Below are 27,723 nucleotides of genomic sequence, written 5' to 3' on the forward strand. Positions count from 1 at the left end.
CCATGTTTTCAGACTCTCAGGGCAGGATTCTACTTTTTAAATCTCTTTAAAAAAAAAAAAAAAGCAAATCTAACGCCCCCAAGACATAACTCTTGGATTCTCTTGCCTATGGTGGCACGATGTGAAGTCACACTTAGCTGGCTTGGTAAAACTAAGAAATTCAGTACTGGCAGGCTGTTGCCCACGCTGGATTTTGATGAAGCTACAAAGCTTCAAGTTCCCTGCCAAAAAGCTCCACCACATTGGAAGAGAGCATTTTCTGCTTCTGCCACCAGTGGGAGAAATAGCCTCTTGAGTTTTGGATGGATCATGAGTGCCTGAGTCAGGAGGGTATTACTCTATTTACCCCTCCAAACTTACCCTTCATTTTCCCTCCTTCTCCCTCCTACCCTCTGTGCCATGAGACTGGCCTCTCCAGACTGCATCACCTAGATTTTCTTGTCTTTAGCTGGGTTTGGCCAATGGGAAGGCCCAGAAGGAGGTCAGCGGTGAGGGGATTGGTTAGTCTGGCTCCTTCCTGCCTCACCATGGTTTGGGCCATGGCTGTGTCCCTTTACCTGTGGTCACAGCTCCTGGCAGAGCACCCTTCTCCCACAGCTGCAGGTCTCACCCAGCCCAGGAACACGGTTCTTCCTCTTGCCACCTTGGTCCACTGAGGAATTTCATCATCTCTTGTCAACTCCCATTACCATTTCACCTCCATAAATTGTCCCATTATTAAACTGTCTTTGTTAAATTAACACACTGAGTGTGCTGTCTTTTTTTTTTTTTGCCAGGACCATGATTAGTACAGGGGCCCCTGGATGAAGCTGTATCAGGTATAAGATGGGCTGGGCACAGTGGCTCATGCCTGTAATCCCACCACTTTGGGAGGCTGAGGTAGGAGGATCGCTTGGGCTTAGGAGCTTGAGACCAGCCTGGGCAACATAGCAAGACCCTATCTCTACAAAAAATACAAAAACTAGTCAGCCATGATGGTGTCTGTCTGTGATTCCAGCTACTCAGGATGCTGAGGTGAGAGGATCAATTGAGCCGAGGAGACTGAGGCTGCAGTGAGCTTTGGTTGTGACACGGCACTCCAGCCTGGGGGACAGAGTGAGACTCTGTCTCAAAGCAAAACAAAACAAAATAATAAGTTATGGGAGCTGACTTGTGTATGGAATCATTTCCATTTGAATGGGAGGGGAGGCGAAAATAAGGTAGGAGACATATAAGAAAACCAACAGCAGTTGGCAAAATCTGCCCAACGCTTGAGTGTCCTGGCCTATGTTAGATTGACTCATTGGAATTATATGAGACCAGAATAGAATCACAGGGCTCCACTTCTGTGCCACCCACTGATTCATTCCGTGGAACTGGCTGGGTTCCTGCTTCCACCTCTCTAAAGCAACTGTACGATTCTGTTCCCTTGCACGCCTGCTGAAAAGAACATGTTGCTACCTGCAATATCCAAACTCTACCATCTCATGGTAAGCTGTCTTAAATGCTAAAACAAACACAAATTCAACGGGTTTTCCCGTCTGTTTCTTCAACAAATGGGAGCTTAAGCCCATAGGGAAACTAACTGTGTGGGTCAGGGAAGCATCAAATGAACGCTTCTGAATAAAAACAAATGTTTCTGAAGATCGCAAGATATTTCAAACAGAGCACTCCATTGGCCAGGCCTGCTCCCCTCTGATGCCTGCACAAGATCCCGATGACAGCATTATTTGCTTGAATTGGATTTGTTTCTGTGCCCAGAAACAACACACAAGGAACCTGAAATAGGAAATGGCTACTGGGTCCTAAAAGTCTTCCCAGGACACTGTCTGAGACGAGACAGGAATGAAACAGGAGTTGGAAACCACACCAAAGGAAATTCTTTGGGGTCTGGATTCTCCCTCTTCTTTTATGTATGGATGTATATATGTATGGATGGATGGATTTATTTTTTGAGACAGATTCTCGCTCTCTCTCACTCTGTCACCAAGGCTGGCGTGCAGTGGCATGATCTCAGCTCACTGCAACCTCTGCCTCCTGGGCTCAAGTGATTCTCATGTCTCAGCCTCCTGAGTAGCTGGGATTACAGGTGCGTGCCACCACGCCCAGCTAATTTTTGTATTTCTAGTAGTGATGGGGGTTTCACCATATTGGCCAGGCTGGTCTCCAACTCCTGACCTCAGGTGATCCACCCACCTTGGCCTCCCAAAGTGCTGGGATTACAGGCATGAGCTACCATGCCCAGCCTCTTCTTTTACTATTAAAAAATATCAAAAGCAGAGAGCATTGGCTTGCATTTTTATATAAAACTCTAACAGGTGAACTAGCATTCCTAGAGGAGGAGGAGGAAGCAGCGGTGGGGGTGGCAGTGGAGGCAGCAGCTTGACTCAACTGGAGAACCTGGCATTAGCCCCCTGAGAAGTTTTCTTCAGTCCCCTCTTACAAGCAGATGCTCCTCTGGGTCCCCTCCAGGCCTCCATCCCAGTTGGTAGCTTCCTGGTCCTGCTCTGGAACTAGACTATGCACACCCTGACTTTAGTCTCATTCCATTTTGCACATCACCAGTGCCTGGCACATAGTAAATGCTCAACAAATGCTTTGTGGTTGGTTATGTCAATGAACCTATGAATGATGGAGCCAGTGGGTAGGAGATGAATGGGTAAAGGAAAGAATCAACCATTGACGGTGCTGTCTCTTTAGTTGATATATTATTTCTTTCCAAATGGGGCTGGGAAGAGTGGGTGGGCAACTGCCACCAGAGGCACCCTGTATGATGAGGTCCCTGGGCCATTTTCAGGGATTCACTATTGTCTCTTGGGACTCCTGACCCTGTCTCCCTCCCTCTGTCTTCCTCTGTTCTCTGACTCTTCGATCCATTTCTTAACTCTTTTGACTGAGTAGTTCTTCAGTTTTTATTTCTATTATAGGGAGGCCACTCTCACATTTTTTAGAGTAACAGATAGTGCTGGGAATAATCAAAATTATGTAATTTAAAATATTAACATATTCACCAATACATTGACTTGATATTTGTGGACTTACAAAATAATTTTATTTAAAACATAGTTTCAAAAATAAAATTCCTTCTACCAAATAAATGTAACATCTATCTGTTTCCATGAAAGCAAAATGAAAATAATTTATCTTATTGAATCTCTTATTTGAATGCTAAACAATACCATTAGCAGAACAATACTGTTTAGCATATATTTTATTTTTTTGCCACATCTATTTCTAATATTATTATATCATGGTATTTGCCTAAGGAATGTATATTTTAGACATGGATTTATTTTTTAATCTTTTTTTCATAAAGTTGCGTATCATATACTCTTCCCCAAAGTTGTACTTTAATGCTTTGTGAAGTATTACATAGAAAAAATACTAAAGTTGCATTTTGTTGGTAATAAATTTGAAACTGTTAACTTCCTCAATTGAATGTTACTGAAGATTATAACATTTCTAATTAAGAAAATATTTTCTCCAAAGTTACTGAGCTGTCTTATAAATTCAGAGTAAACTGCTAGAGTATATTGCAATTTTCTATTTTTTCAGATTAAAATATATAAATACTTTAGCCCAAATATTTTCTTATATACTGTCTTTTTACCTCCCAAGCACTTTGGCAGGTATTTTTAAAGGGAAAAACCCTTCAGGTAAGTTGTCTCAACTTATGATTCCAAATCATAGGTTTTTCCATTTCATTCCATTGAATAAAAATATAAATTTATCCACATAAAAACGGAAATATCAAAAAATTCTTCCCGTAGGTCAAGGTATTACAAAAAGAAATCGTAATTTTGAACAGGAAATCTTGCATAATTTTTGAGCCCTCAACTTTTAATTTGTTCAGTTATTTTCTTTCTGTTATAGGGATAAAATTCATTGTTTTCCTGTTTGCAAGCTTCATTTTCAACAATTGCAACTAACTAAATACTTTTTACAATTTTAAATGTTTAAAATAGGGATACAGCTTTATCCAGGGGTCCCTGTAATAGTCAGAGTCCTGGCAAAAAAAAAAAAAAGACAAAGTTTTTTTGAGCACTCTATTCTTTCAAGATTTTGATTAAATATATCCAACTGGTGTTGAATAAAATATAACCACAATTTACAGACTTATGTATAAAAGAAGTTTAAAACCACTGCATAACATGTAGTTTGATTTACAAAGTAACTCTTTAAAGGTGCAAACTTGAAAAACTCCATTGATGGCAAGCAGCAAAAAGATAAAAAGTCCATACTGCCACACTATTTTGTAATATTCATCATCAACTTCATCGCAAAAATATTGTGGTTTGATTGCTCTAACGGAGTATACACAAATATTTGTAAATTTAAACCACTACAATTTTTAACTGATTTAACATTGCAGTGAGTGGGAGGAAGCTGTGAATTATATGAACATCAAAACAAATTTCAAACCTATTTGTGTCCCATAAGTTTCTTAATTTTATATTGACATTGCTTTTTACCATGAATTTGTGCTTCACCAAATTTTGAGTGGGTGTTATCGCCACAAAATTTAGTACTTCATCTTCACTGTTAAATTAACAAGTTCATTAAAAAACTGGAGTATTACTAGTATTAACAATAAGATCAGATATTTCACCTTCTTTAGAATGAACTTCCAGAAACTTTAATAATTTGATTTCCTGAATGGGAAGTGAAAATTTGAACCAATTATTAGAACTTACGCATTTTCTTTGTGAAGCCTCTAATAGCACTGATAAAATAGCCTTTGAACTGTTTGCAATGTTTCTTCTGTCTCAAGTGCCAATATATTAAGTGCAGGCACTACATATTTGTACATGCATCATAAAAACTTGGAAGAAAAAAATTTTAGAAATTTAGCAAAGAAACAGTCATCTGATATCAATGAAAAATCGTGCTTTGCAGAAGAATCTGTAAGTCCACCTGCTACAGATTCACATGCGAATTCATCTATAGGAAAGTCTTCTTAAAATAACCAGCTGGGTGTGGTGGTCCTGCAGTCCCAGCTACTCGGGAGGCTGGTGCAGGAGAATGGCTTGAGCCCAGGAGGCGGAGGTTGCAGTGAGCCGAGACTGCACCACTGCAATGGCGACAGAGCGAGACTGTCTCAAAAAAAAAAAAAAAAAAAAAAATTGAGTCAGAATTAGGTGCCAAAAGCCACAAGACGTGCCTGAACAGGGACTTGAACCCTGGACCCTCAGATTAAAAGTCTGATGCTCTACCAACTGAGCTACCCAGGCTCCCTCCTTGCTGATTTATTTTAATGCAATAATAAATAACAGCACTTTGCTAAAACTAATAAAGGAATCATCTGGGACAAATCCAAAGTGGACAGGATGAAGAGATAATAGGTATCCGCCAGGACTCCCCGGGGTAGACTGGGACCTGTTGGTACCCTATGTATTAAGAGTCTTGGGTTTTGTTTTCACTCGAGCAAATGTCCAAAGTTTCTTATCCTTTTCTCTTCAAAGTGTTTTCCTATGTGCCCATCCTTCCAGCTCTTGCATAAACAGATAAGTGAGGCGCAAATATCTGATAGGATGTGGTACAGGATGACTGCAAATCCCATCATGATTAAGGTCACAGACCACTCCCCAGATAAAACCCAGACTTAGGCCGGGTGCGGTGGCTCATACCTGTAATCCCAGCACTTTGGGAGGCCAAGGCGGGAGGATCACGAGGTCAGGAGTTTGAGACCAGCCTGACCAGCATGGTGAAACCCTGTCTCTACTAAAATTACAACAAATTAGCCGGGCATGGTGGTGCACACCTGTAATCCCAGCTACTTGGGAGGCTAAAGCAGGGAAATTGCTTGAACCTGGGAGGCAGAGGTTGCAGTGAGCTGAGATCATGCCACTGCACTCCAGCCTGGGCAAGAGAGCAAGACTCCATCTCAAAAATAAATAAATAAATAAATAAAAAACAAAACAAAACAAAACCAGACTCGCCCCTCCCTTGTCCTAAAAGACTGTGCTAGAGCCTGCAAAGTGGTTCTGCCCTATCCACCCTCCATTCCTTACCAATGACATGAGCTTGAAGATGGAAACCACCTGTTCAAGAGAGTCGTTCAGAAAAATAAGAGTTGCTAATGACTGGGGAGCTGCCATATTTATTCATTACCAACCTCCAGACCCAGCAGCCGATTGCAATTCTTGAACTAAACAATTACACGTGGCTGAAGTTCTTGCTTCCCATTCCAGGCTCTTCTGCCTTCACTCTGTCCTTGCACCCCAAAACGCTGCCATACGAGTCACAAAACTCATTCCACTCATCCTTCATCCACGCTGTTACCTTGGCTGGAGATACCTTTCTCAGCCTTGACATCCAGCTATTTCTGCCCTTCTGCCAGAAACAAACTTAGTCATCACCTGCTCCTGGAAGCCTCTCTGGGCTGCACTCCTGGGACATCCCAGGCATGCTCCTGCACCCTGTTATATGATCACCTGTTAATACACCTGCCTCCTTCAACCTGTGATCAGCCTGAGGGAGGGCACCGTGTGCTCTTTCTTCCTCATTCTGTCATCCTGTGCCACCATGCCTGCTATATAGCGACATCACAGGCATACGTAATGGGAAATGATTGAATGAATGTTGAAACTCACCAAATAGGGGAGGGTCCTGGAAAGGCTCTGGGAGGAGGATACCTGATTGGCCTCTAAAGGTAGGGGTCACAATGCGGCAGTTACACATTCTCCATCAATAGGATCAGGTCCATTATCCTATTAAACCTCCTTGGGGACCTGGAGGGTGAGAGGACATGCCTATTAGTAACCCCCGTTTATGGCTGGGCAAATGGAGGCATGGGGAGGTTAAAAGCCCCGGGTCAACCCAGGAGTTGGTGGTGAACCTGCTGTGATTGGCAGTCGTGGGGACCCGATGTGGGTTTTGTTCTCTGAACCTCACTACTTTCAAGGACTCCTCAGTTCATTCTCTCAATCTCTTTCTTTTTTTTCTTTTTTCCTCCAGTAATATCCAAAAAGTCCCCTCTCCGGATTAAATCATCCTGGCTTCAAATATCTAAAGCAGCTTTTTTTTTTTTTTTTTTCCTTCAGCATTTGAAATGTTTTTAAGGGTTTATTTCAAACACCCTTTTCTTTGAACTGATTGTTCAGAACTTTCATTCCACTTTGTCAGTGTGTTTGGTAGTCGGCTCTGATTTCTAAAAGGTTTTTATTTCTTCTCTATTAGCGGCCACCACCTGCTTACTGTTTGGATGGGTTTTGCTTTATTTTCTTTGCTTTCATCTATTGAAATGGATGAGAGGAACCTTAGGTAATGAACCTTGTTTCCAGTTTTCCCCCTCACTTCCCCTATTTTTAACTCCTCCTGCCACTGCTGAGGATGAGGCAAAAGACGGAAAGTTCCCTGGGTGGTAAGTCTCCAGGAGTCACTCTGCCTTTCCCCCCCAGTGTGGGGATGGAGTGACAGGCAATGGAGGGCAGAACGTGCCTGGAATGTCTGCAGTGCTGTTGGCTTTGCAACTGCCTGACCGTCCTGTTTCCGTGCAGCAGGATGCACGGTGGCCTTCTAAATGGCCACTCTGGCTGCAGTGAAGAGGCATCTTCCTCCAATCTTACCGGGACCCCTAAACGCCATGGGGGGATGCGAGTGTCAGTGGCTGTTGCTGAGGCCCACATTACCGGACACTAGCTTGTTCCATTTTTGGCTCATCTATACACATTGGCCGTTATGGGAGCAGCCTCACATATAAATATATACAAATTTTTCCAGTTAATCCTGCCCTCAGGGTATCAAGTTTAATGAACTAAACATCCTCCATTAATCACCCAACTGAATGTTATTTACTTCAAGGGAAAGGGTAAGTGGCCACTGCACAGACACATCAAGGATTCGGTCTCGGCTACTCTTCCCTGTGCTGTCTTCCCAACTCTTGAAGAGCAAAGTCCTAAATCCGGAGCTGGGTGCAGTGGCTCAGGCCTGTAATCCCAGCAGTTTGGGAGGCTGAGGCGGGTGGATCACCTGAGGTCAGAACTTTGGGACCTGCCTGGCCAACACAGAGAAATTCCGACTACTAAAAATACAGAAATTAGCTAGGCGTGGTGGTGCGCACCTATAATCCCAGCTACTCGGGAGGCTGAGGCAGGAGAATCGCTTGAACCTGGGAGGTGGAGGTTGCAGTGAGCTGAGATCATGCCACTGCACTCCAGCCTGGGCAACAGAGTGAGACTCCACCTCAAAAAAAAAAAAAAAAAAAGAACGAAGTCCTAAATCCAGATGTTCTGCCAGCCGAGTTGACACATTGCTTTCCTATCCTCTCCTCTTCCCTTACCAAATTTTAGTATTATTTTTTAATTAATTAATTAAAGAGACAGGGTCTCACTCTATTGCTCAGGGTGGAGTGCAGCGCTATGATCACGGCTTACTGCAGTCTCAAACTCTTGGTCTCAAGCGATCCTCCCACCTCAAACTCCAGAGTAGCTGGGACCACAGGTGCATGCCACCATGCCCAGTTAATTTTTTATTTTTTTTATTTTTTAGAGATAGGGTCTCGCTATGCTGCCCAAGCTGGTCTCAAACTCTTGGCCTCAAGTGATCCTCCCACCTCTGCCTCTCGAAGTCCTGGGATTACAGGCATGAATCAATGTGCCCAGGTTGCCTACCACAGTTTAGATGTCAATTTCCTCACCCTTTTGTTTAAAATACGGCATACTCTCCCATATCTGCCCAGCCCGGAAATGCACGGTCATGGGTTATGTCAGCCTAGGGAGGGTGAGAAAGGTCTTGAGTCCTGTTGTCATGATGACCCCATAGCCAATAAATCAAGTCCAGTGTAAGTAACATTTGAGCAACTTGAGAAAATGGAACTGAAGTGGGTACATATCAGAGGCCCTTTGACATCTCTGAATATCCTTTGTAAATAATATCTATCACCCAGCTTAGAGCCGTGAGAGCCACTCAGTGCAAGTGTATACGAGTGGAAAAATGAAGGAAAGGGAAGGGCAGAGGGAAGGGAGTGGAGACTGGTGCTGAGACACTGGGAGCTGATATAGCAGTGCCTGTGTTAAGCCGGGCTGTTCATCCTTTGGTTCCCTGCTCCCTACTCCTGCAGCCACAGATGAAAGGCAAATTTTGCAAGCCAACATCTACCTTGCCCCTTCCTGGGAATAGTAAGGTCCTATCCATTCTTATTCCACTGAAATCTAAGAGAATTAATTGGTGGAGATCTGCTGTCCTAGCCCAGAAAATGGCATCATGTGTGAGGATCTGCCCTTCATCTCCCTTCTTTTGCAGGGCTGACCTCAGCCTCACCCACTCCCCGCTAGAGGGGCCCGGCCCCTCCCTGCACACATCCAGACTCTCCAAAGCATCTTGCATTTGGCCAGAGGTCTCGAGAAGCCTCTCCAGGCTGTGTAGGGCTTTAGCCCAACACTAATTAGTAATGCAATCCCGCAAAGAGCGAAGCTGCCTGCCGCCTCCCCTCACTCATAGTGATTTATGTTCAATTTGTACAAATGGAGAAAATGAGATTTCAAATTTCAATGCCATTTCTGCAATGAGGTGATTAAAAGAGAGAGAGGTATCGCCTTCCACTGTATAGAATATTGATCCCAGTGCTATTTTCCTTTGCAATAACCATTAGCTCAGTATTATTTGCAAACCTCTAATGTGAACCTGGAGATGTAATTTACATTTGTGCCTCACTTATTTGCTTTAACAAAACAACACAAAAGCTTTGGGTCTTTCAATCTATCCATATTGTCAATAAAATTAGCAGCTTGAAGGGAAAAAATTATATTCAAAACCATAACTTCCCATTAACTACTGCAAGACACAACACATCGTTGCCAAAGAGAGAGAGCTTCATACTAAATCCTTTCTTGTTCTTTTCTTTTCCTCCGCCCCCTCTTCCCCCTCCATGGGGTTAGAATTCAATGAACAAACTTGAAAGTGAAACATCCCCTCCTCTGAATGTGGATCAGCTTAGGGTCTGGGGGCTGGCTGTGCACATCTGAGGCCGGATCTCTCCGACGCTGACCCGGGAGGAAGAGAACACGTGGGCCCCGGCTCCAGGTGTCAGCACACGCCTGGCCCGGAGGTCCATCGGGCTGCCAGGACAAATACGTACACATAGACACGTGCACAGAGCCTGAGAGAGAGAGAGAGAGAGAGAGAGAGAGAGAGAGAGAGAGAGAGGACAGACAGACAGAGAGAGAGAGAGAGAGGCTTCCTCAAGAGAGCTGAGAGCCAGTGTGGGGACCAAAGAGGCTGGAAGAAAAGATGAGAAGGAGGTAATCAAGAAATAAAAGCATGGGGGCTGTGCTCTGCCAATTCAAATGGCAGTTCCGTCAGCCTCGACGCTGAACAAATAGGCCACGCAGCTCTGCGTTCTCATTTCTTGTCTCTGCAAATCCGTCAGCTGCCTACAAGGGCCTACCAGACCCTGGAAGAAGAGAACAAGGAAAAGGGAGAGTGGGGGGCGGGGGAGCTAATGACCCATAATTGCCATGATAGTGGCGAGGGGCCAGGCAGCTGTTTTACATTCCTGGTATGTATAGTATGCAAATATCGACAAAGGCTCGACACAGTTTCGCTATTGTGGATCCGGAGGGTAACCAAATTAGCCTTTGGCAGCCATGGTAATTGGGAGGTGCTGTTCCCATTAGGAGTCCTGCAAATTATGAAGAAAAATGGACCGAGGGCTTTGTCACAAATAATAATACCAAGAAGAAAAGAGCAGGCGGCTGTCTTTTCTTTTCTTCCTCCCGTTCCCCACCCTCTGCCTTTATTATTTTTTTTTTTAATTTCTGCATTGTGTTGTTAATACCTCTCCATTTAGTAATAAGAAAACAGTCTGAAATCCCCCACTAGACAGTGCACGGACTTGATTGCAAGAATGTCAAGTTTGCAGGAGGGTCCAGGGGGAAGAGCTGCTTTCTGTTGCCTGAGCCCACGAGCTGCAGGTAGGAAAGGCGCGGTTGTGCAACAGTAAATACTTCCCGCCCAGAGTCCTGGGTGAAGAGAGAAGCCTAAAAACCGATGTCCCAAAGAAAACGCTCTTTCCATGAGGCATCCTCTCCGTATTGTAAGGGTGCAGAGAACATCTCTTCCTGGAGCATAGCTTTATCCTCCACCTCACTCCCAAATAGTCTAAAGTTCTGGCTTGATTGAGACTCTAATCTCTTAACAATTCAGACATGGGCTTGAAAAACCTCCAGTCATGATGCATTAAGGCCCGAACTCATGCCGAAGAGGTTTGCAGACTCTCGCCCTTGGCATTCCCTTGAGATGGCCTAATTCCATGTCCCTGGGAGCTGGGTGCCTGGTGACCAGATGGGCCACCGGAATATCAGATGACGCCATGATGAGCTCAGCCCTTTGTAGGGCATGAGTAAATGAGGGGGAATGGTCTGTTCGGGGCCAAGTTTGCCCCAGATGAGAGGCACGGTATCACCAGGGTGGCAGAGAACTGTGATGCCAAAGCTACAATGCATACCCACATGAGGAGCAAAGGACAAATACTTCCCAAAGCGTTTTTCTTTAAAACAACTTCCAATTTCCTGTGTTTAAGGATCTGTTGGTTCGGCCAGAGGAACACCTTCAATGAGGAAGGGCTTTCTGGAAATAACGATGTCTTTCTTCTATGTTCCTCCAGTTACATAGGAACATCTCATGCATTGGTTCGCATTTTATTTTTACGTAGTATTTCATAAAAATGTACAATGTTAAAACACAGAAAGGAATAGAAATCTTCTGCTTAGATAACTGGAAAGATACTGCCACATACTTGCCTTTAGAACCAGACAGCATTTCCCATAAGGAAAAAAAAAATGGAATTTTCATAAGCTTTGAAATGTCCTCAGAGACATGACTATAAAAGGATCCCGCCAATTTTGTCCTCCAAAGGGTAAAGAAAGAACTAATGGCTAGTTGCATGCATTTGGGAAATTAACAAAAATAGGAGGAGGACTGAAAATAGATCAGGTCATAGCAAAGTCAAATAGAGGGTTGAAAAATGAGTAAGAGGAAATGACAACTCACTTGCACAATGTCAGTGCAGAAGGGACCAATGGGTGACCTCAGGAATGGAGTGAGTAGGAAAATAGCCAACCATGATACTGCTTTCTTTCCTTTGTGTAATGTCCAAATCCCATTTTGGTAGACAAGTGAATTACTGGCCCCCGTTCCTTGCTGGTTTTAAATGAAGAACATTCAGTTGTTTAGATACAGTTCAGGTTTCAAGTCTCTTTGAAGGTAAACTTGAGAGTGAGGCAGAAAAAAAACTTTCTAGCATTTACAATGATTTTTTTTCTTAAGAAAAAAATCTTCTTTGATGAAAATACTCTACCATGTTGGGACTGTGTTTAGGTTTTGTTCTAGGTCCACTCGTTGACATGCTGATAAGGGCTGCAGTGTCCAGTATCCTGCTCAACTTCTCTCTCTTCCCTTCTCAGAGTTCCAGCCACACTAAGTGTCTTTCTGTGTGTTGAACCCAATATGCTTTTTCTTATCTCTTATTTTCACACAAGCTACTCCCTCGGCCCACTGGATGTCCCTGTGTACCGCCCTACCAAGTGACACAGGTATGCACACATCCCTCTGGCTGGCTCATCCTCATCCTTTTCCTCAGGTCACTGCTTAGACACTGCTTCCCCCAGGCAGCCTTCCAGCCTTATCTGACTTCCTAAGTCTGGGTGAAATCCCCTCCTACTATCTGCTCTCAAGCGCCTAGTGCCAGAACTTATGACACAGTTTCCTGTCTAATCACTTTTCCAAGGCTGTGAGCAACAGGAGAGCAGGCGCCACCTCTCTCATTCATCAATGTGTCCCAAGTTCCTAGCCCAGTGCCTGGCACATAGCAGTTGAGCCATAAACATGTTGAGTGAATGACATCTGATTATTCAAAAGCTTAATTGCGGGCCTAAAGGGTTGAGGCAGGAGAATAGGGTCTGAATGCAGGGAAGGTAAGGCTGATTCATGCTGACATCCTAGAACTAAATCAAATGGATTTGATTCAGCTGTGACAGGACATACCCTCTCCATTTACATAGGGCATACATGGAGTGAATGACTTTGTAACTTTACTTCATCTTCTTCATTTACCTAGGACATACACCAAGTAACCAATGGAAACCTCCAGAGGGTATTGAAACCCCAGAACATTCTGTAACGGGGCTCTTGAGCCCCTGTGCTCGGCCCACTCCCACCCTGTGGAGTGTACTTTCATTTTCAATACATCTCTGCTTTGTTGCTTCATTCTTTCCTTGCTTTGTTTGTGTGTTTTGTTCAATTCTTTGTTCAAGATGCCAAGAACCTGGACACCCTCCACCAGTAACAGTATCACTTGATAACGTGTCTCTAACACTCGGCTTTTGCATTGAGGAATTCTGCCTTTGAGGAATACCTATCAATTCCAGAATCCCAGAGGGTCCCCCACATAAAGATAGACCTGCAAGGATTCCAAACACCAAAATTAACTGGATAGTGCTGGGATTACAGGTGTGATGCAGTTTTTATTCTAGCCCAGGACTTTCCTGGTTTCCTGCTAAATCTAGGGTCTCTCTTACTCATTTTCTTTTTCTCTTCAGGAATGAAGTTTGCTTTCATCTGCAAATGTTGCTAAGAAAGAATCCATTGTTCAATGTGCTGTGGTCCACTCTGCACTTCAGGATCTCAGGCTTTACCCAGAACCTGGAGCAAGACCACTTCAACTCTTACAAGAAATTCACAGGTAACACTGAGACAAATTCTTTCCACTGTAAGGCCAAGGCAATTCGGGTTACTGGGTATTTATATCTTAGGTATATATGTGTTATGGCATAAAACCTGCTTGGAAAAATAAGACTTATAAATGGACAGCAATAACAGAACTAAAATGAGGGAAAATGGTATGAGAGATTGGAGTTAGGTAGAAGAATAGTGTTCCTTATGCTGAAATAGCTTGCTATTTAGAAAAAAGCAAGGGTTTTTGACCTGGAGGAAATGGCAAAAGACTATCAATAGAGGCAGTGCTAGATCAGAGGATTCCTGAGTGGAGGTTTGTAAAAAAAACAGTTTGGATAGGGACCACATAGGTGAGAGACTTTAATAACAAACGAAAGAGTTCAGTTAATGGTGGACAGCTGGGGTGTGGTGCTGTAGGGTGCCGTTACTCAAATGTCTTCTGAACCCATCCCAGGAGGACTCTTATTAAGGTCTGTTATAGCAAAGGTCCAATAAATCACATCTTTCTGTATCTATGTGATTCTTTTTTTTTATTTTTTATTTATTTTTATTTTTATTTTTTTAGACAGGGTCTTGCTCTGTTGCCCAGGCTGGAGTGCCAGCATGATTATGGCTCCTTGCAGCCTCAATGTCCTGGGCTGGGCTCAAGTGATCTTTCCACCTCAGCCTCCTGAGTAGCTGGGACCACAGGCACATGCCACCATGTCCAGCTAATGTTTTATTATTTTGCAGACACAGGTTCTCACTATGTTGCCCAGGTTAGTCTTGAACTCCTGGGCTCAAGTGATACCCACCTTAGCCTCCCAAAGTGATGGAATTACAGGCGTGAGCCACTGCGCCTAGTTCATGTGATTTCTTAGCCTCCTCCAGCACTAACTCAGGGCTTGGCTTTGTGAGTTGTTTTGGTTGATGGGACTTGAGCAAATGTGATGCAAGCAGAACTTTGAAAAGTGCTCATTCATAGGAGTTTGTCTTCTCTGGCTCTTTGCTGGGACTCATTCTAGTACCATATGCAAAAAGCTGAGGCTAGCCTGTTTGTAGATGAGAACCCACATGGAAAGAGAGGTCCCAGACCTCTAAGCAAGCCCAGCCAACATGATGTAGAACAGAAATGCACCCACCCAACTATGTCTAGCACAAATGGTCTACCTGCAGAGTAGTGAGCAACTGTATCACTTTTGTTTTAAGCTTCTAATTTGGGGGGTGATTTATTCACTTGGCAATAAATAACTGGTACAAGGTCCTCACGAAAGGAGCCTAGAAGAATTTGAGAGAACAAATTTGCTCCTTTGGGAACTAATGTAAGAGCTGCAAACACTGAAGAAAGCTAAAGGAATTGCGCCATCCTTTAGGGCTGGCTGATCAGAAGTGCTGCAATACCATGGCAGGTTGAGGGCAGCAGCCATACGGGTGGCAAAGGAAGGAGGGACAGCCTACTATAGTGTGATGAAAAGAGCAACATGGGCCTGCACAGGGTGGGGTAGGGGTAAGGGGAGGCCAGAGTGATGGAAAGAATAGCAGAGCCCACATCAGCAGGGACCTCATGGCCCAGTGGCAGGCCATGGCACTGTCAGCCCATCTGGAGGAACCACAGGGGTATGAAAATAAGTGTTGATATTGACATGGATGGAAACAACTGGCAAATCTCAATGGCTGCCTCCTGGGATCCTGGGCAAAGAAACATTGGGGATGGGGGTGATGTTTTGATTCCACTGGGAAAAGCTTCACTTATCAAGTTTCCCCCATTCCAGGTAGTTGTCTGCGACTTAGGAAGCCATAGGATCCCTGGAAAATAAAGCTGTAGGACAAGATGTACAAAATCCAGCAAAAGTTGTCTGTCACCCCAGACATTACTGTTCTATTTTCATCACCCCATTGCTATTGAAGTTGATGCCCAATATATACCCAGTTGTTACGATGTCAAGACAGACTGGAGATTAAGAGCGTTTGTTCTAGAAAGAACCAAATGCCAGCTTAACCACCCACTATTTAACGACCCCGGCGATTTATTTAACCTTAGTTTTCTTTATCTGTAAAATGGAACTAATAATAGTTTCTATCTCATATGGCTGTTTTGAAGATTAAATGAAATTATACGAAGTGTTTAGCATAGTATCAGATGCATAGCAAACTCTAAGAGTTGTATGATTATTTTCGATAGCTATTTAGAACTCCAGATTTTCTGAGCAATTCATATGGATTATCAAGAAAAATTTCATCATCTGAACATCATCAGTAACTTCTGTGATACCTAAAATATATTAATTAGGGAAAATGCCCTCTTGATCCCAGCATTTGAATCTGGGAGGGAGACAAGATAATTCTATACCTCCCTTACGTTTGGCATTCTAATGCATTCCTGATGAAAATCTTGATGCACATTCAACTGTATTGGATCTTTATTTTTATCCCATCTGACTAGCAAGTTCTCATTAAGATATGATTTAAGAACTGAAAGTTCATTAAAAAGATCATTTCATGACAAAGTGAGATGAGCAACGTAGAAATGATTCCATTGCTTCTCTAGATCATTCCATTTAGGGCTTTTTTCCAGCTGAATCCAGCATAATTCATAGAAGCACTAAGATTTGCCTTTCAAAGGTCTGGAATAATTCAGCAATTAACATCATACACCCTTGTTACCTGACGCATTAGATCCAAATTGCAACAAATACCAATGCTAGCAATTTTTTCCCCCTATAACTTGCTTACTTTAAGCAGCATTATCTTGGAAATCTTTCTTCTTAAATTCAGTTCTAAGAAAAAATATTCACAAATAATTTATTTCAAAATAATCTCTCCTTACTTTTTTTAAAGAGTAGAATTAGGTAGAAAAAAAAAACAAAACAGTAACATCACTTTATAAAAAGAAACAAAATTCTGACTCAGAACACTTAAAACGATTTTTCTCTGATAGGTTTTTTTTTTTCTGACTGAATAAAACAAAGCTCATAGTAATTGTAACAACATTAGCATTCTTTCAAGAGTGGAGATTAGTCACTGAAATCTTGTGTTCTACAATGTCAAAATTTGTCTGAACTGCACTTCAATAAAATCACAAAATGATAACAGTGTCTCCATTCATGCTATATAAATATGAAAAACATCATATCAAGTGGAAAAACATGAGATGTGCCATTTATATAATTGTTACAAATTTCTGTTGTACAACCAATTTCTACAAAATTCCATTGCAGCGATTCAAATACTTGTGGAAGAGTATCTTAAAACCTTTACATTTCACGCCTTAAAGTTAACTTAATGGAAATACTATGAGTAGACACATTGACAGTTTTATCAAGAATTCCGCTGCAGCTCAGAATGGAGGAATCACATCAGCTGCTACATCTATTGAGATACCCAGTTCAAGGATGGTCACACTAACTCCAGTATTTCCACTAACATATTCCCAAAGATGGGAAGCTTTCCATAATGTTTCCAAGGCAGGTTTGTAAATTTTTGCCCAATTCCCATTGAAACCTTTTTAATGGCATAAAAATATTCTCTTACTGTTCACGCTACTGAAAATTTTATTTTGGTTTAACCAATGTGGAAATTAGTTTCAAGGTGGACCTGATATGTCTGAAATAAAAATTGAATTGCTATGTTACATAATTCCGCCTTGCACTGACACAACACCATTTAACAAATCCCTTTGTGTTAAAACAATAAAATAGGTCAGACACAGTGGCTCATGCTTATAATCCCAGCACTCTGGGAGGTTGAAGCAGGCAGATAGCTCGAGCCCAGGAGTTTGAGACCAGCCTGGGAAATACGGAAAAACCCCATCTCTACAAAATATACAAAAATTAGCCAAGCATGGTGGCACGTGCTATATAGTCCCATCTACTCAGGAGGTTGAGGTGGGAGGATCACTTGAACCGGGAGGTCGAGGCTGCAGTGAGCCCTGATGGTGCCATTGCATCCCAGCCTGGACAACAGAAATGAGACCCTGTCTCACAAAAAATAAATAAAATAAAACACCACCTCTCCAGTGAAAACTAAGAAACTGCAGAGGTGACAGCTAACTGGTATTTCTTTGAACGAATATATAATATAATGTCAGATTTCTCCTGTGACTAATATTTATCTCATTACTCTGTTGGGTGCAGTTTTTATATATGGTTGTCATGTTCCTATAAAGTGGATATACCTTTGACAAAATGTCATCAAAATATTCTTGCTCACCCTGCTTTTTACACTAACGAGATTTCTATTAGTCCGGATAAAGTTAAGCTCTGCTGTGGTAACAAATAAACCCCTGAATCTCAGTGGCTTGACATATCACATCCACACAAAAGCTGACATGGTTTAGGAAGTCCTCTTTCCTCTTGAAGCTGAGTCATCTGGAATATGGCCTTGGCTGTTATTTTGTCAGGGGCAGAGAGATGGAAAAGGACCCGGCTTTTACCTGTTTCAGCCCAGAGGTGATACATCCAGGCTTGTAAGTTCTATCACATCATACACTGAAGGAAAGCTTCACGTCACACAAAGACAGCATTCCTATCCCCAAGCTGACTGGAGGAAGACAAACATTTATAACCCAAAGGAGTGAGGTGAAGTCAACTCAGTAATAGCTGGATTAGGTCTGATGTGAATGGCTGCCTCCAGTACGGGCAGGGCCAGGCTGGCCCACTGCACCTGGGAAGGACAGGCTTGCATGGTGCTTGCCTCCAGTCACAGAGCAGAGCAGTCCTGAGCTGCTAGAGTCAACCTGTTCATTCCTTCCAAGGTCTTTCCCTGGATCTACTCAGGTAGTTTCCTAGCTGTTGAGAAGATGGTGAACTCAAAAGCCATTGTTCCTGGGTGTGGCAGGCTCATGGGTGGACACATGCACACATGGTTGACCCTCAGCCAGCCAAGGTTTTTTGGATCTGAGTTCCCCATCTCCCATGTCATCTGACACTCTGTCCCCAGACCTCACAGCTGCTAGAATGCATGATAAAAAGCCAAATTAAAAGTTGTATCAAGTGCACCCTAGACTGAAGCAGCCATGTGGCTTTTGAAATGGCCTCGCTTCCTGCCCAGAGTGGCTTATTTCTTTCCACCTTCTCCTTGAAGCCTCCAGACTGGCCCTGCCTAGGTCTGCATGCCTTCCTCCCGGGTCTCCCTCAGGGCCTCTTGAAGCTGGCAGCCAAAGAGTCGCTTCCCGGTAGGTGCAGTTGGCACGACTGCAAGTGTACTTAAACTTTGTGTCTGATCAAGTTATGTGTATTGGATCTGAAACCAGTTAGTCAATTCGTTCAGGTCCCTAAGTGGCGATTTGTGGTAATGTCTACATCAATACGGACGGAGCGGTTTGCTAGCTGGTTTACGTAAAGCAAATGACTGCACGAAAGAGGGGGCGGCCTCCAGCATTCTCTCTGCTAATGAAGATCTGGCTGGAAAAGAAAGGAAAGCGAGTGGAAACAAAAGTGGGCATCCATTTGTGCATAAACACTCAGGCGAGGTCTATTTTCTAGGTTGAATCAATTTGCCTCTTCCATTTACCCCCTTGTTTCTTCCTCCCCATTGGCCTTCTTTCCTTGTTGATGCACAGACATAATCATTAGTATTATAATCTTGTTCTGTGTATATTAAAACTCCCCAACCCAGGGACAAACTATGTTTTTGGGTTTGTTTGGGTTTTTTTTGACAGAATTTTTTGCTCTTGTTGCCAAAGTTGGAGTGTAATGGCGCGATCTCAGCTCACTGCAACCTCTACCCACGGGTTCAAGCAATTCTCCTGCTTCAGCCTCCTGAGTGGCTGGGATTACAGGCACGCACCACCACACCCAGCTAATTTTTTTTTTTTTTTTTTAGTAGAGACGGGGTTTCTCCATGTTGGTCAGGCTGGTTTTGAACTCCCAACCTCAGGTGATCTGCCCACCTTGGCCTGCCAAAGTGCGGGATTACAGGTGTGAGCCACTGTGCCCAGCAAAACTACCATCTTAAGAGGGAAGCTGGGGCGCTGATACAAATTCCACTCAAGAGTCTTTCTTACAGGAATGATTGAAACCAGAAAGAAAAAAATGAGTGGTGTTGAGTTCCACTCGCCTTGTTTCTCTTTTGTATCAATAGTTCCTGCATTTGCCCGGGCAGGGGAGGAAACAGCATAACAGGGGATTTATTTAGTGTGTGTCTGCATATTGGCTGTATCTCTTTACTACCGCAGAGTACATTGTTTCTAATAATTGTGATGGATTGATACTTATGACTGGCTGGCAGAATTCCTTTAGCATGTTAAAATATTACCTTTTATTCCCTGATCTAATGCATAACCTGATGTTTCAGTCAGTTTTCAAATGTAATAAACAATTTGAAAAGCGAATAACCCTAAAGAAAAGGAAGATGCTCTGTATCGGAGGTGAATTCCATTGTAAATCATGCCCTCTGCCAGTCAAGTGAACTCCTTAGCAGGGTTGTTCTTTAGCTCTGATCCAGTCAAGCTGTCTAGGAGTTGGATGCAAAGGAAAGAAATTGGTGCACATGAAATACACTAAAATCTGTCTGAAAAAAAAATGCTTTGGCTAAAATGGAACAGCTGAAATCCTCCTTGTTCTGGTCTGCTAAGCCAGCCAGGAAATAGCAAAATTCCAGGCTCAAACCTGAGAAAGTGTTTCCTCAGGTATCGCTTCTGCCTTCACCTGCTGGCTGGAGATCTGGCCCTTGAAAAAGGCAGTTTTGCCCTCACAATCTCACCTCAACACACTGATCCCTAACATCCCTCTGGAAATATTGCCCCTGAAAAGACGTTAAGGCTCAGAAGCTTACCACCATCACCTCTGACCCAGAAACAAATCTTAGGACCTTGACAAGAGGCCCATTTGGCATGGCAAAGATGGACCGAATGGCTTAGTGGCCAAGCGGCTAAATGCAGACAGAACACTTGATATCCTTCCCCTCATCAGTGCACATTTCTGAAATAAACAACTTTAAATTGCAGTTCACGTGAATTTTTATTTCATTTTGTTTTCTTGCATTTTAATTTCCATTCTTTCCTATTGTGGGTTACATCACTTTCATCACGGCCGTGCTGCAGAAACGTAGAGCACGATTTATGGAGCCTTAACATAAATATGATGCTAGACAGAAAGAGAGCGACATATTAGTTTAGAATTTGCAGACTCGCACACACGGAGCACACATGGCTGATTTATGAAACTGAGATAGCCTATAAATCCTAAAGTAAGGCACTGCATCCATAAACTCCCAAGGAGCAAGAGACAGAGCCCCTTAGCACAGACTCCAGTTGGAAGCCCCTAGGCCCTGAAAACAAAGACGCGCCCAGTGCTTGGCCTTTTGCTTTTCTTAGGAACACATCTTGGCCGGCACGGTGGCTCACGTCTGTAATCCCAGCACTTGGGGAGGCCGAGGCAGGCAGATCACTTGAGGTCAGGAGTTTGAGACCAGCCTGGCCAATATGGTGAAACCCCATCTCTAGAAAAAATACAAAAAAGATTTAGCCAGTTCTGGTGGTACGTGCCTGTAATCCCAGCTACTCGGGAGGAGGAGGCAGGAGAATCACTTGAACTGGGGAGGCGGAGCTTGCAGTGAGCCAAGATCATGCCACCGCACTCCAGCCTGGGCAACAGAGCGAGACTCCATCTCAAACAAACAAACAAAAAAGAAACACATTTTTAAAAATTAGCTCTGTACCAAAGTGGTGGGAAGGTTTGCTCTTCACCGATTAACGAAGGATGGGAAACGAAGTTGGTTGGTGGTTGGACTCTCTGCTCTCAGATTCAACCCTCCCTAGTCTTCTGCTGTCCTCCATATTCTGTGGGGCGGGGCTTCCCTGTGCAAACTACGTTTCCCGAAAGTTCTCTTGCCAAATGACTTCTGCTTGGGATTTGCCAAATGGGAGGCACTAGGAGGAGTCTGGAGGGTGAGAGTGAGGGAGGAGTCAGGTAGGAGGCTTCCCCTCTCCTCCTCCCTCTGCCTTGGGCGACCTCACCAGAAGTTGCTGCTTCTCCTCCATGACCCCAGCTTTGTCAGACAGCCTTCTTGTGATTCCACTTTCCAACAGGTAGCCCTGGTTTCTGGGCTGTGTCCTACCATCTCCTCCTTTTGTTCCTTCAGGCTGAGGGTGGTGAGCTTCCTGCTGTTACTAGTCTCTCCAGTGTCTCCTCCCCCGCCACAACACACCATGCCCATCCAGTGCTTAACCCTTTTAAACTAGACTCCACATTAACTTTCCTATGGAAAGTGTTATACATAGGTTCTGTCTTCCTGGCCAGGACCTGACTAATTCGGGGGTCCCTGGAGCCTATTCCATCATCTCCAACTGACAAGTATATGGACAAGGAGCCAAATATAAATTTGCTTCCAGCTTTAACCAGTCCTCAGCCACTCAAAAACTGTACGACAAAATCACTGCAACCACCAAAGATTACACAATAGCTTGATTTTCTCTTCCTCCTAGAGAAAGACTCAGTTGTGGATCTCATGAAATGCTACTTGAGATCAGGTGCAGTGGCTCATGCATGTAATCCAGCACTTTGGGAGGATGAGGCAAGAGGACTGCTTGAGCCCAGGAGTTTGAGACCAGCCTGGGCAACAAAGTGAGACCCAATCTCTACAAAAAATTTAAAAAAAATTAGACGGGTGTAGAAGCATATGCCTGTAGTCCCAGCCACTCAGGAGGCTGAGGCAGTAGGATCACTTGAGCCCAGGGGGTTGAGGCTGTTGTGGACCATGTTGATGCCACTGCACTACAGCCTGGGCAACAGAGCAAGTCCCTGTCTTAAAAAAGAGAAAACAAAAAAGAACTGGAAACTCCCTGGGAATCCTGGCAACACCAGAAGAAGGAATGGGACCAAAGGTTGAAACACTCCCAAAGATATGGGTAGAAAAAGGTGGAGACCTTCAGTGGTGCTGGGGAAAGGAGAAAGGATTATAAGGATTACAAGGTGATGCCTTGTAATATGTTATCACTCTTTTAGAAAACAAAAAGTTGAATAGATCCAGAGCTTAAATTGCTTATCCTAATTCAACTTCAAAATCCCAGCCTAATCACTCTTTCAACCTAAGTTGTAAATAATTTGACAACTTGGTGGTGTAGCATTTTACAGCCACTTCTCTGCAAACTATAAATGCCTGTAAAATAATACATCTGTGCAATATTAACAATGGCCATTGCTTATATTTTTTGGTGCTTCATGTAAATATTGAGTTGTGAGTTCCTTTCTTAGGCATGCTGCCTTCTAAATGTTTTTATCTCCTTGTAAAAGCATAACAGAAATGGTGACTCCCCCCATCAACACTCACCAAATTTTGAAGACCACAGATGAAAGATGGAAACCTAAAATATGCAAAATAATCGCTCCAAAGTAATTCACATGGATAGAGGTTAGAATGGTATTGGCTTTTGGCAGGGAAACATTGGGGGACATGAGGGAGCTTTCTGGAATGATGGACATGTTTGACATCTTGGTATGGGTTGGTTCCGTGAGTGTGCACATATGTGTATATGTAAAAATTAACCTGTAAGCTGTACACTCAAGACCTGCACTGTTTATTATATGTTTACACATATCAATGAAAAATGTCAAAATAATCATTTTTCAAAAGACCTGGAACCTTGGACCCTGAAGAGTTGAAGAAGGAATTTCTTTATGGAAAAGTGATAGCAATAGCATCTTTTTAAAGAAAGAGCATTTTTATGGAATTTAGCAATCATTGTGGACACACAGTGAACTCAAGGAGTAATTATTGGCTAGCAGAGAGCCAAGTTCATCGACACTTCCTGGGCTGGGGTAAAGGGAGCAGGATTGGGTAGCAGAAGAAGTTGAATTATGGTACAGACAAAACTAAGGCCTCAATTGAGAGGGGAGCTCTCAAGCTGAAATGCAGGCTGTCCCCTAGGGAAGGGGGTTTAACCTGGGGTAACTACTGAAAAGAGGACCTTATTGAAAGTAGTCAGCCTCCAATATTTCCAGTAACTGGGGGGGCAAGGAGTAAGTGCTTCAGTTCTGATGTGGGAGATGGACCTGGATGGTGCTGGAAGATTCCACAAGGTAAGAAGTAAGGAACAGGTGCCACTCTCACCCATAACCCCTTCCCCAAAATGTTTATGAGACCTGAAGGGGGGTTGGAGTCATGGGCAAAACTACAGAATAACTTTATCCAAATAAAGATTTCATTTAGCATCCCAGGTAGCAAGGATATGCAGCCTGCAAATACCATGCATCTAAAGAGAGCTGGATGGCCTATGGGAGAAACTGAGAGGCATGCTCTCAGTCCCTCATGTCCTTTGCCTCCTCTGTTGGGTCACAGACAACAAAGAATGGAAGCTGCAGATTCAGCCACCGAAGGGGCATTTCCTTCAGTACCACCATGCCAGAGAGAGCAGCAACTTCCCACAGGTTGCAAATGAGTCTGCTTGATGGGGACGTGAGTCAATTAGTGCACTTGGGTTTGAGAGGTTGGTAACAAGCTGCCACTCTGCGTTTGGTGGTTCCTTTTCTGAACAGGTGGCAACTGACTGACAGGCTTTCTCTAAAGTGGAGGACATCTGTGTTTTCCATATTGCGGAACACTGGATCTTTCCAAGATTGGATCTTCCACATTTGGGAAGACAGCTGAATTGCCTTCAAGTTCCTCCTGTTACGGTACAAATACCCACCTGATGTGCAAACATGAGAGACGCAGCTTTACACTAGAACCAATGAAAGCAAATCTGAGAAAACCCAACTCTTCAGGAATGGAGACTACAGATATATGAGGGGATCTTAATAATTAAAAGAAGAAAATATGTAAACAGGAAAAATCTCCAACTGTCACAAAACGCTACATTAAATCAAATTGCAAAGTTTTGTCTTTTTAAAAATATAGTCCTGTGCCACATGACAACGTTTCAATCAAGGAGGGGCCGCATACATGGCAACGGTCCTGTAAGATTACAATGGTGCTGAAAATTTCCTATGGCCCAGTGACATCATAGCTATTATAACATCACAGTGCAAGGCACTACTCATGTGTCTGTGATGTTGCTGGTGCCGACAGATCTACTGCGCTGAAAGTCGTATAGAAGTATAGCACATACAATTACATACAGTACTTAATACTTGATAATGGTAATAGTGACTATGTTACTGATTTACATATTTACTATAACTTGTGTCATTATTTTAGAGTGTGCTCCCTCTACTTACAAAATACAAAATTTAACTGTAAAACAGCCCCAAGCAGGCCCTTTAGGTGGCATTTCAGAAGAAGGCATTGTTATCATAGGAGATGACAGCTCCATGCATGGTATTGCCCCTGAAGACCTTCCAGTGGGACAAGATGTGCAGGTGAAACACAGTGATATTGATGATCCTGATCCATGTAGGCCTAGGCTTATGTGTGTGTTTGTGCCCTACTTGGGCTTTTGGTTTTTTGTTTGTTTGTTTGTTTTTTGAGAGAGGGGCTCACTCTGTTTTCCAGGCTAGAGTGCAGTGGTGTGATCTCGGCTCACTGCAGCCTTGACCTCCTGGGCTCAAACAATCCTCCCACCTCAGCCTCCGGAGTAGCTGGGACTACAGGCACATTCCACCATGCCCAGCCTATTTTTCTACTTGTGTAGAGACGGGATTTCACCACGCTGCCCAGGCTGGTCTCAAATTCCTGGGCTCAAGTAATCAGCCTACCTTGATCTCCCAAAGTGCTAGTATTACAAGTGTGAGCCACTGCGCCCAGCCTGTGCCTTCGTTTTTAATTTAAAAAGTTTAAAGAGTAAACAAAATAAAAAATTTTAAAATACAAAAAAAAAAAAACCTTACAGAATAAGGATATAAAGAAAATACTTCTGTATAGCCACACAATGTGTGTTTTAAGCTGTTACTCCAAATTTTTTTAGATAGTAAGTTTATAAAGTAAAAAAGTTATAGTAAGCTAAAGTGAATATATGATTGAAGAAAGAATATTGAAATTAAATATTTATTAAATATTGTAATAAATCTAACATAGACTGAGTGTACAGTGCTTACAGTCCACAGTAGTGTGCAGTAATGGCCTAGGCCTTCACACTCACTGGCATACCTACAGCCACTTCTAGTCCTGCAAGCTCCATTTATAGTAAGTGTCCTATACAGCGGTACCCATTTTTAATCTTTTAAACCACATTTTGTATATACCTTTTCTATATTTAGATATGTTTAGATACGCAAATGTTGACCATTGTGTTACAAATGCCTATAGTATTCATTACAGTAGCATGCTGTACAGGCTTATAACCTAGGAGTAATAGGCTAAACCATATAGCCCAGGTGTGTAGTAGGCTATACCATCTAGGTTTGTGTAAATACACTCTACGATGTTCACACAATGACCAAATTGACGAATGATGCATTTCTTAGAACATGTCTTCATTGTTAAGTGATACACGGTTGTACACACACTCACATACAGACCATTTGAGACTCTGGGACGTCGATATTAAATAAGCCAACTGTTTCAGAAGAAAAGCTACCCCAGAAAATCTCAAGAAAAAATCGTACCCTACAGGTGCTCCCTTATTCTGGAACTTTTAACCAGCAGCCTCCCTCCCTGCTCTGAATGTGTTTTGAGTCCTTATGATTTATGGGTCACCGTCAATAATCAAAGCTGTTGCTGGATTGAAACTGACAATCAGATCAGGCATCTAAATTAAACAGGAATATGAGTCTCTTTCGAAGGATCCATTACACGGGAAGAATTCCGCTGAAGACACCATGACATTTATTGAGAACACCTCAGAGCAGGACTCAAACTGTGAACAAAATGGAAAATGTCTCAAAGAGCTCTCAAAATTAATTAGAAAAATTAAAAGAACCCTGAAAGAAAAGCTGCTGTGTGGAGAAGATGGAAGCTCCGTGAGGCAGCTCGTTCCCCACCACTGGAAGCTGTTCCTGGCATGACAGGTCGTACCCAATGTCTCCTCTGCAAGGGCACAAGGAGCCGAAAGTAGCCTCCTTACCTCCCTGGGGAAGGACTTTGCAGAGGAAAGGTTTGACTACTGTTATATAGGATTTTTTTTTTTTTTTTTTTAAACAAAGAACTATTTGTTTACTTTGATAATCTGTGTCTCCCATCGCAGCGGGTTATCTCTTTTTTTTTCTGTTTTTCTCCACCAGGAGGTAAACCCACTGGAAAGTCGTTAAAGGTGCAGCATTAAAAGTCACTAATGGGGGGGTAGGGGAAAGCCCATAGATCAAGAAACATGTGTTTAGGCCATCTTGGATGTAAACGGGAGCTTCTAAAAGAAGGTTAAGGAACACAGCTTGGGAAATGCATTTTTTTTTTCCCCTTGGTGTTCTTTGACAAAATCTGATGACCTGTGCCAACACGACCTGCCAGGCAGTGTCAGATCGAGGACCATGGAAACTTTAATGATTAAAGGTATTCCTTAAGAAACTCAGAAAGCCCGCCATTGCCTACATTCTCTTTTTGATGAGGTTGCCATGCTGTCCTTGTAACTCCTTGCCCCAGTAGTTGACCACCATTAATAGGGTCAGAAATGGGCCTCTGATCCCAAGTCAATCATAGGTACTGGGGACAGTGGCCCAAGAAGTGGTCTGGCCCAAAAAGCTGTCCTGCCTGCATGGTGTCTAACCACTCCAATTCTCACTTGTGGAGAATGTGGCCTTCAGATCTGCCGAGGGATTCCAAAGATGGTAGACAGTACGGAGCTGAGAAGCACACCAAAGGAAACAGAGAAAGAGATCAGTCAATCTCTCAGACACCCAGTCTTGGACTCAGTGGATGTGCTGGGGTAGAAGCCATGGATATCAGCTGCTGAAAGAGTGAGAAGATGACCTGGTATCCCCATGCAATGAACACAGGCTGCACACCCACTAGAGCTACTGAACGTTCCCAAATATTCCAGTTTCTGATCCCTAGCTGTGTGCTGAAGGACTTCTCACTTCCCTGGGTATTATTAAAACAGCGTCTATTAACTGAGGCAAGCTCAGTCTTGGCTCCTTGTAACCTAAAAGTGCCTCCCTGATTCACCAACATGATAACGCTAACCACGATGGCAATCCCTGTTCGTGGTGCTTTCACTGGTGTGCCACATGGCTTCGTGACAGGATGATCAATCCCATTATGTTGTGTTCACTCAGAATGGCA

At 43.2% G+C, this 27,723-nt stretch overlaps 1 non-coding gene across 1 annotated transcript; it reads right to left on the minus strand.

Annotated features, from left to right (window-relative positions):
* Positions 1-5,137: 5,137 nt before the first annotated feature.
* On the minus strand, positions 5,138-5,210 carry TRNAK-UUU. Its single transcript has one exon. It is a non-coding gene; the product is annotated as a tRNA-Lys (tRNA).
* Between the last annotated feature and the right edge of the window lie 22,513 nt (positions 5,211-27,723).

This window comes from Papio anubis, chromosome 18 (genome assembly GCF_008728515.1).
Source record: "Papio anubis isolate 15944 chromosome 18, Panubis1.0, whole genome shotgun sequence".
NCBI lineage: Eukaryota > Metazoa > Chordata > Mammalia > Primates > Cercopithecidae > Papio > Papio anubis.